The following is a 10888-nucleotide window of genomic DNA, read 5'->3' on the forward strand; positions in this document are numbered from 1 at the left end:
CGCACTCTGCTATTTCCTAAAAAAATAATATGAATATTTTATTTGCAGTCGTTTGATCAGTACAGTGTAGATATCATTCGAATATATTCATAAGTTGAATTTTATCAAGATCAGGAAATAACGTAATCTTGACAGAAACATTAACGTATATCAACTGTTCCAGGAAGTCGTTTTACGTTGTTATTTTCAGTTTTGATTGTATTATCGCACCTGGCACTCAAATTTAAGAACAAGATTATATAAATTACATTATTTTCTAATGAAATTTAAAAACGTGATTGCACACAAACCGTTTTGTGACATAGTGCAGGGATGTGTTAGTGGCAGAATAAGACGGTTACTATTGAATTTAATATGACTTGTTAGTGTGTAATATATCTTGTATAATTAGCAGCCGTATTAATAACGGCCATGCGAGAAATATGCGCACATACATTGATAACGTTACGTAACATGCATTTGTAATATTGTGCCTATTGCCCGGGTAATAAGCTTAGCAGTTTTCCGATGAAACTACAAAGGATCGAATGCAAGCATATGGTGAATATTGTACCTTACTTATAATTCTATTTTAATTACGGCATCGTCTCTCCAATGGAATAAATTATGCTTGTAACGTGAACTCAAAAATATTTGCGCATATACACTCTTCACACAATATCATTAATACACAGGATAAGATAACCCTTTGATTAAAAAACATGTTTTTTTGTCCGATAAATTCGGTTTTAATCTTATTAAAATCTATCATCATATTAATGTTTAATTACCTTGTTTCAAATTTTATTAGCCTTCAAACTAACAGTTTTAATAAAATATAAGGATTAAATTTCGTCCGTTTTGTACGTGTAATATTCGATTGTAATTATTTATCTCAAAACACAATATATTATTTGATTATGATAAATCTAGGTCGTTGAACTATTCACGCGAAATTTAAATTATATGGTTTCATATTTTGCGATATGAAATTATACTTTATAAAATATTTTTCCAACAATGTGGTTGGTATGATTACACGTTAATAAAACACAATTATTGTTGCACTCTTACTATTTCAGCCAGAAGATTGTTGTGGGGGATTTGACCCTCAACGCTTATGACGATGAGGAAATGAACACTTAATTTTGTTATACTTTCATATATTATACAGTAACTGTTTTCCAATTATAGATCGTAAGTGTAGGAAATATTGTCTTCGCCATGGCGAGAGACTGAGAGATATATCAAACGATAAAGTCTCTGTTTACAAGTGAATTCAAGTATAACTACTAGAATTTTCTTTTCTTAACAAAACAGGCAGTTCAGATGTTAGTTGTATATTTTTAGATAATGAGTCACTGGTTTTTATTGTGTATGTGATGATAAGGCATCCAAACAAACTTTCATAAATGTAATTAAGTTTTGTTTTGTCTTACGATTAATAAGGTTGATTTAAGATTTTAAAAATAAAATATTGTTTTCCATGCAACTTATCGCAATGATCTTGTAATTACAGGCTTATATCTTATCTGCCTGTGGGAACGCACACACAAAGAATATGCAAGTTCCTTTCGTTCTTGAATGATCTGAAATTGAAATCATATGGGTAAATTAAGGTACCTCGCACACAGTTGCTAGATACTTATATGTGTGTGTTCATTTTATATTTTGAACAGGCGATAAGAGTACGGCAGTGAAAACCATCTATAAGGAAAAAAACATTTCCGATCTTCGTCTCCCATTTCTCCCACTAAATGTAAGATCTTAAATGCAAGATTTCTCAAGCGGCTAGTTGCAATACAATGTGTACCTTTCTTAACAACCGACCGAGACTGCAGAAATAATTATTACTTAGAAAGTGCGTTTTGTAGGGTTTCTCAGAATTTTGAAATCCAACAGTCTTTGACTGATTGAGCAGACGCGAGCAAGGCGCCAACGTTTAAATTAGTCGACTTTGGTCTGAAATTTTGGAAACTCTTCGAAGCATGTGTTGAAACAGGGCTTTATGCGTGTGTTTTAAACAGCGTGCATTATACTTTCGTCAATACGGCCCACATCAATCAAGCTTTTGTGAACCACAGCAAGGGGTGCACCCGTCCCGCCCCCCTCCCCCCGGTCCCCCTGCAGCTTCGGTTTCTAGTCAAAAGCGCATCGACCAAGACCTATTCTGGTCTGAATGGAGGCACAATGGGTTGCGCTAGCGATGCTTAGTAAATGTCCTTACTATCAGAGGGTAGGTGGTTCGAGGAGAGCAGGGCCTGTGTTGTAATTAGAGGGGGTGGGTGAAGTAAACAACCGGCTTGGCAAGGGAGGGGCAAGCATATGTTAATTAAGGGGGGGCAGAGCTAATTGAGGGAATGTTGGCCCAGAGGTGACGAGAAAAACGGAATATTAAAGAAAATGTGTAGACAAACTGGGTGCATAGTTGAAATAAATGGCGATGTGATTTGGGGAAACTTGCAACATGGAGAACTGGGGGTCAAAGTTGAAAGGTTGTCCGAAAATCGCTGAGACTGTATCTCATCAAGCTCCCTCTGTCACTGCTGAAGAATGAGGTATTCTTGTCATTGTAATGTCTTGTCGTTGACGATATGACAAAGGAATGTTTTGTCTGTTTGTTGTTTAACGCCGCACTCAGCAACATTACAGCTGTATGACGGCGGTCTGTGAAACCATCGAGTCTGAACCAGACAATCGAGTGATTGACATCATGAGCGTCCAAACTACAACTGCTACTACAACGACTACTACAAATAATAATAATAATAACAACAACAACAACAACAACAACAACAACAACAACAATAATAATGTCAGTGTTGATTTTTTTATTATGGTTCTGTACTGCTGGACGGTACAGAAATGAGTGTCAACCAAGTGAAGTGCCATATTAAATCGGCCCGGACTCAAGGTGAGGCTATCTGAACGACAACTGCATCGAGTTTATTTTCAGTTTGTTGAGAAGATAGGCAACCCTGCAGAGTCCTTCGCATGGATGAGGTCCACTGTTTGCTGTTCAGGACCAGTCACTTCCAACTCGAAATCGTCAATGTGTGATATTGCATCAAAATGTAAATATGAAATGTAGATTACTTGATGGATTTAATGAGACTGTCCAACACATTGTCTCTTAAGCGACATAATGGAGTGGCTCGATCATTTTATTACCGTCTTCGCCATGCTTGTGGTTTTGACACAGAGGTCCATCCATGGTACGACCCAGAATATGTAGAGGGCGTCATGGAAAATGATAAATACAAAATTCTTTTGAATATGCCCGTATACAGCCTCAGACGTATTCAGGCCAACAAACCTGATCTTGTCCTTTTTGATAAATCCAATGAAGTCATTTATATTATTGAATTTTCTGTCCCTTTTGACACTAATTTGATTGACAAGATTTAGGAAAACATGGCAAATATGCGGACCTCGCATTCGAAATGTCACGCTTGCATCCCAAGTACCAAGTTGTCCGACTTCCCATTGTTCTCGGTGCTTTAGGTTTGGTACCATCCAAATCTGTTGACTGACATTGGGAGAGTACCCGGGTTTGCTACCAGGAATACAACCCTTCTGACAATCTGGGTAATGCAGAAGGCTGCAGTGTTGGGAAGTCTTCACATTCTCCGGAACCTTCTGGGTGGGTTTGACTAGGCAGCGCTTCCTGGGAGAAGTCCCATTCGCTGTCTGGGCTGCGTGTAGAGGGAGCAAGGGCCCTGAGCTGATGATGAGCCTAACCAGCCTGACTGTGCCAGGATAACCCTAACGCATTTTAAAATTTTAATCTGTACATAATGATGATGATAATGATGATAATAATGATGATAAATAAAGCACATGTAAGACAACACACCCACAACAAAGAACATCATCATTACCGCTGTCAGCAGATCCGTGTGCATTTACAGTGCATTCTCAGCTCTCTGGGGAGTATACAAATTACATATTAACCATCAGTAAACATATTACCAGCATTCGTAAGCGATGTTCAAGGAGCGTCCATTCATCAGGAACTAAAAGCATGTATAGAAACGATCACAAGGGTATTCCCTCTCAAACACACTCAACCCGCCTCACTTCTCGATCATACAAGAACATGACATGTACGACTTCCCCATACAAACACATGGGCCTTTTTCACTTTCATGCACACACACCCCTACATGATTCACACGCAATATCACATCCACTCCCGCCCTATTCCTGTATTCGACTCTGCCTAGTCGACCTGTTCTCAAAGGTATGGTACTCACCTGTTTATCAGCCAATCTTAACGAAATGACGCGCAAAATGGATGTTAAATTTTGCACGTAGTGAAGTGAGAATTGGTATGAATGTTTCATTTGAGTTTGTGCATTGTTCCGCTTGAACGAATAAATCTGCCCAACAATAGTGTTTACAAGGCACCTGGAAAAAATAGTGATTCATAATCAACACAATGTCCAAATAACAACAAATCAGATTTCAATGTATGCATTAATAAATCTCTAAATCCGTTAAATGAAAGGTATTTGAAAATCGAGGTATTACACACTGAATGATTCCAACGGTATTGGTTGTAAATTAAAATTCTGAAAGATAACTTTTTATTAAATTTCGACAAATTGGTATCATACTCAGGTATAAGTCGCTTAAACAGAGACAGTAACTAGAGCTGTGTAGTTTACACGTTATGTTTTGATAATTGATGATACGGCAAGCAAACATTCGTTACATTGTAAATGTCCCCCCCCCCCCCGCGCGCGTGATTCATAAATTAACGTATAGTGCACGACATGTAGTGTAACTAAAATGGTACTTTTTAAAATCCGACAAAAAAAAGAATGCAAAACGTGATATAGCGTAAAACATTTACCGGGATGCCCTGCACAAGATAATTATCTTTCCGCTATGCTTACCAAGGGACAATGCTAATTTAGATGGATTGAGATAATTGTTAAAAGCAAAACGGTTTTAAGTTCATGGTTCGGTTACACGCATAATGATATATTTTCCCTTGCCATTTATCTTTCTCTATCTCCATCTGGCTTTTCATGAATCTATATACACTTACCATTTGTGACACAAAAAAAAACTTGTTGGAAAATGAAAATCTCTTAATTTGTATTCTGTAATATGGTCTTATGTTTTCGATAAATTAGTCATAGAGGTCGACTGAAAAAGACAACACGCACGTATCTCTGTTGTTTTTTTGTCTCTAAGCTATTGAAGAAATATTATACTGCATTTTAGTGTTTAAATGTAACATTATGTCTTTTCCTCATTTCAGGCAAAACAGAAATATGAAAACCAATGTCTCGCTCTCTTACACATGAGTGTACATATTCTTGCAAATATAGTCACACACACACACACACACACACACACACACACACACACACACACACACACACACACACACACACACACACACACACACACACACACAGATGTATTAAAGTTATGTAATGATATTACATGATTAACGGACTGAACTTCAGTATCCTCGTTTTTACTTTATTTTTTTCAGGTATAAATATTGAATGTTATGTGTTCACTGAAAGGGCTAATTTACTAAAATGACACATCAAATTGATATTAAATTCGAAAAGCGACACATATCCCCCACCCCTACAAATTCAGGAAAACGTTTAAGAATGGCCTGTAAGCAGATTGACCTTGTGTAACCGAAAACCTGTATTTGCACTAACTTTGAAAAAAAAGAAAAGAACACTGCAGTGAACTCTATGAATTAATTATGCCGCCTGCTTTTCTGTTTTTATTAAACAAACCCTTCCACATGTGATGATATTTCAGCGCAGCCCTGCACGGCTCTGCTTTGTAATTATCTTGGACATGTGGCTTGTCTTTGCATTGATTTATATAAACCTCAATATGACCTGAAAATGATTATTCAATCAGCATTTCTATTGCGATATTCGCAAAGAAACGGAAGAGCCTCCATTGATTTTCATCAAACGAATTAAGTATTAATCGTGTAGACTTGCGCCAACAGAATAGATTTGAAACAGAGCCTTACGCAGCTTAGGGAAGGGTGGTGTAAGGGGGTCGGCAGGAAGAGAGGGGATGGGGAAGGGGTGGAAGGGGTGTAGGCTGGTACGGAAGTTGCGTGAACAGAACGCCCTTTCTTTTAAAACCGATTATATATTTGCTGTATCGTTACTATTTTGTAATAACTATTTTAGTTTTTAATTTTGATCTTGACACACGTTGTGAAATGGGACAAACTATTTGCAGCGTATCAGTTGCACATCGCTTGCCGCATATTTATACATGTCATTTACATATTAATTTTCCTTATGATAACTATACATGTTGAAGCCGAAAAAAAATCTGAACTGAAAAGGTTTTGTCATTTTTCATTTTGACATCAGCTCAAAAAGAACTTTAAACAAATATTAAAAACAAATAAACAGCGAAACTCAAAGCCGACATAATTTTGTTCATGTTGTTTCAGAATAAATTACATCCTGCAGCTAAAGCTGATGACCCATATGATTTCTATCTACATAATTATGTCCTAATTATAGAGGAGAGACACAGTTAAAATTTATTTTGTTATTAATTTCAATACTTCATTGAAAAAGTTATCCTTTAATGACATTTGTTAATATTCATCGTTCTGAAAAGAGATATGACGCAACATGTAAAAAGCATGTTTCTACTCTGTAGAACATTAACTTCTTTATCTCAGCAAAACATCATGTCAATTTCATGGAACGGAACATTTAATGAATTTTATTGAAATTTTTCGCTTTGAATCTTCATTGATCCTAATGATGTTCTGCCATGTCATAGTTTAAAAATGTTTTTTGTTGTTGCCATAAACAAAATACAAAGACAAGCGAATACACAATTAGATAACAGTAAACGGTATCAGCATTCATATTCGCTTATACCAGTAACAACTTACACATGGAAGGAAAACCTTTTTGATCGCAAAGTAATAACTATTACATTAAACGTTCGCATACACAACCAAAGTTTCACTGACAATACAGAGCAGCATATTTGGCCTTGTTTCTACTCGTACAGTCAGAAACATAAATAATTCCCCGCGTGGCAAAAGTCAGAAACGATTTAATCCGAACGATTTCGAAAAAGAGAATAAAACTGTCTACATTATCAAGGTTCCGCCATAAGTATTTGTTTGTTTTAATGAGGTTTTGGAATAGATCATAAAGAGTTTGGGTTTTACTCTCCTAAAGGTGCTATTCACACAACTCACATTGACGGGATTTCCTGACACATGTCCCATTGTGATATATTTCAATAGGGTATTACGTGAAATACCAACCCATGACCTTATCGGCACGTGATTGGTTTTGATAATACCTGTAGTTTTCACCCGATGGAAGTGAGAACATAGTTAAAAGCGCCAAATTTCGACAAAAAGCAATGATAATTAGTAATATGTCTGTAAAACGCAATCAACAACCATCTGTGTCGTTGATTTGACACTGGAACGCATTTCACATTGTCTTTGCGGCCATCAAGCCAAACCTGTTGACATTTACGATATGGTGAAGATAGAGATTGAGATCGCACATAGATTTTGGGATCGTTTTGATTTCGGCCTTAAGCGAAACACCTTTTGTCCCCAATATAAACATACCGCACTGTTCGCCAACGAGGCGGGTTAACGGGTGGCTCGGTGATCACATTCCCCCCGGGGAGTAGAGAGCGTGGCTCGCCTGGGGGTGGGTCACGATGGAGCCGGTCTCCCCCACCCCCCCCGGGTAAGGCATGCCACGCAGCTCCCATCCCCTGTGGTGAATTGCTACGCACTGTAGTAAGTATTTCACGCAAATTTACGGTTCGTAAACACTACTTGATTTTGTCATCACTCAATAAATAGAGCCTGCGGGGCTCAATACACTGAGAGAAGGTGGGTAACGGAGAGTCTATAAACAAGCGTGATTAGGTCAGAGCTACATTGCTATACAACACAACTAGATGTTGAACAGTTTCACCATGGGCGAGAAAACATGTAACAAAGATGTTTGTCACGCCGTGACGCCATTAAGATGCTGGTCTAGACTGTCTGCACGATCATTTAACATGTAAACACCCATCTAGTGCATCAGTGGGACTTTAATTAAGGGACTTTCACTGCCTACTGGGTTGATAATTATGCCAATTATACAGAAACTATTAGACCAATTGATATATCACTTTGACACTTACAATACCGTACAATGAGATTGCATGCGCTGACCACAAAACGCATGTTCTTGGAACTTGATAACTGAAATCCAAATTACATCACACCTTTAGAATATGTTTTCAGACTGAGTAATATATATTTTATTAACTGAGTAATATATAACTATTAACTTTAGATACTCGACACCAAAATGAATATAAGTATGTACCTGATTTCTAGTAGTTAAAACCTCATTTAAACATATATCTATCTCGTGTTTCGTCTCGGACGAATTACATATTAACTAATTTTATTGGGCCTACATTTTTCTATATCAATTTTGAAAAATTAGTACTTCACGGTGAATGAAATATAATTTTAGTTATATTTAAAAAAACTATTTGCCCTCGTTAATGATTTACATTTGATATAATGTCATACCTTCTTTAACATTGTGTATATTTGCGTGTTGGAATTACCAATAATATTATAATTCTTATAATATATTTATTGCTCAAAAGTAAAGAGCTGTTATGATTGCCGAGCTTAATAGGCTATTGAATAGAGATGTTTTCCTCTTAGAGACACTTCATTTTGTTTCTTCTTAAGATATGTCCAATAATATGGGAATTTATTCTTATGATTCTTTTTTGAAAATGTTGTGATCGCGATATGATGGGGAGCATTTTAACCTCAATTTAGGTTCGGGCCCTAACTAGAGCAACGTGCGGCACACAACCCGCCAACGCCAGTGTTAAAGAACAGCTTGTTATGCATCAACTCTTTGCAGCCATTTAGATAGCAGGGATTAAATATTGAACATATGTACCATCTTAGTCATGGGGAGGAAACAATGTAGTGGTTTATCCTTTATGCTAGATGAACATTGCAACAAAGAGAACCACAGGGACATGATGTTAGGCCGTTGTCGTTGGTTCATGTGGATCTTAGTGTTAGACCTATGTCGTTGGTTCATGTGGATCATGGTGTTAGGCCGATGTCATTGTTTTATGTGCATCATAGTATTAGACCGATGTCGTTGGTTCATGTGGATCATGGTGTTAGAGCGATGCCATTTGTTTTGTGGATCTTAGTGTTAGACCTATGTCGTTGGTTCATGTGGATCATGGTGTTAGATCGATGTCGTCGTTTTATGTTGATCATGTTGTTAGACCTATGTCTTTGTTTTATGTTGATCATGGTGTTAGACCTATGTCTTTGTTTTATGTTGATAATGGTGTTAGATTGATGTCGTCGTTTCATGTAGATCATGGTGTTAGGTCGATTTTATTGTTTTATGTTGATCATGGTGTTAGATCGATGTCGTTGTTTTATGTGGATCATGGTATTAGACCGATGTCGTTGTTTCATGTTGATAATGGTGTTAGACCGATGTCGTTGTTTCATGTTGATCATTGTGTTAGATCAATGTCATTGTTTTATGTTGATCATGGTGTTAGATTGATGTCGTTGTTTCATGTTGATCATGGTATTAGACCGATGTCGTTGTTTCATGTTGATCATGGTGTTAGACAGATGTCATTGTTTTATGTGCATCATGGTATTAGACCGATGTCATTGTTTTATGTAGATCATGGTGTTAGACCGATGTCGTTGTTTCATGTAGAGCATGGTGTTAGACCGATGACATTGTTTTATGTGCATCATGGTATTTGACCGATGTCATTGTTTTATGTTGATCATGGTGTTAGATCAATGTCATTGTTTTATGTTGATCATGGTGTTAGATTGATGTCGTTGTTTCATGTTGATAATGGTGTTAGACCGACGTCGTTGTTTCATGTAGATCATGGTGTTAGACCGATGTCGTTGTTTCATGTAGAGCATGGTGTTAGACCGATGACATTGTTTTATGTGCATCATGGTATTAGACCGATGTCATTGTTTTATGTTGATCATGGTGTTAGATCAATGTCATTGTTTTATGTTGATCATGGTGTTAGATTGATGTCGTTGTTTCATGTTGATAATAGTGTTAGACCGACGTCGTTGTTTCACGTTGATCATGGTGTTAGACCGATGTCGTTGTTTCATGTTGATCATGGTGTTAGATTGATGTCGTTGTTTCATGTTGATCATGGTGTTAGACCGACGTCGTTGTTTCATGTTGATCATGGTGTTAGACCGATGTCTTTGTTTTATGTGGATCATGGTGTTAGACCGATGTCGTTGTTTTATGTTGATCATGGTGTTAGACCGATGTCGTTGTTTCATGTTGATCATGGTGTTAGATCGATGTTGTTGTTTTATGTTGATCATGGTGTTAGATTGATGTCGTTGTTTCATGTAGATCATGGTGTTAGATTGATGTCGTTGTTTCATGTAGATCATGGTGTTAGGTCGATTTTATTGTTTAATGTGGATCATGGTGTTAGACCGATATCATTGTTTTATGTGGATCATAGTGTTAGACCGATATCATTGTTTTATGTGGATCATGGTGTAAGACCGATATCATTATTTTGTGCACGCGAAATTTTAAAATTGCGAAAATCTTTTAAATATTGCCGTGAAAATGATAAAGCATGTTCAAATCGCCATATTTCCTTCTTACACGTGCACGTTATGAACTTCTGACAAGGCCAAGTACATATAGATATGCGTAAAATGATTGAAAAAGACATATTTTAGATCTTTAAATGACAATCTAAGTAATCTCTCGAAGACAATCTCAGCAAGTCCGTGACCCAAGGAGATGTTTTACCCATCTGTTTGTAATGTTTTATGTATCTTCTATGT

This window comes from Haliotis rufescens, unplaced genomic scaffold (assembly GCF_023055435.1).
Source record: "Haliotis rufescens isolate VD_foot unplaced genomic scaffold, xgHalRufe1.0.p SCAF_16, whole genome shotgun sequence".
Taxonomy (NCBI): Eukaryota; Metazoa; Mollusca; class Gastropoda; order Lepetellida; family Haliotidae; genus Haliotis; species Haliotis rufescens.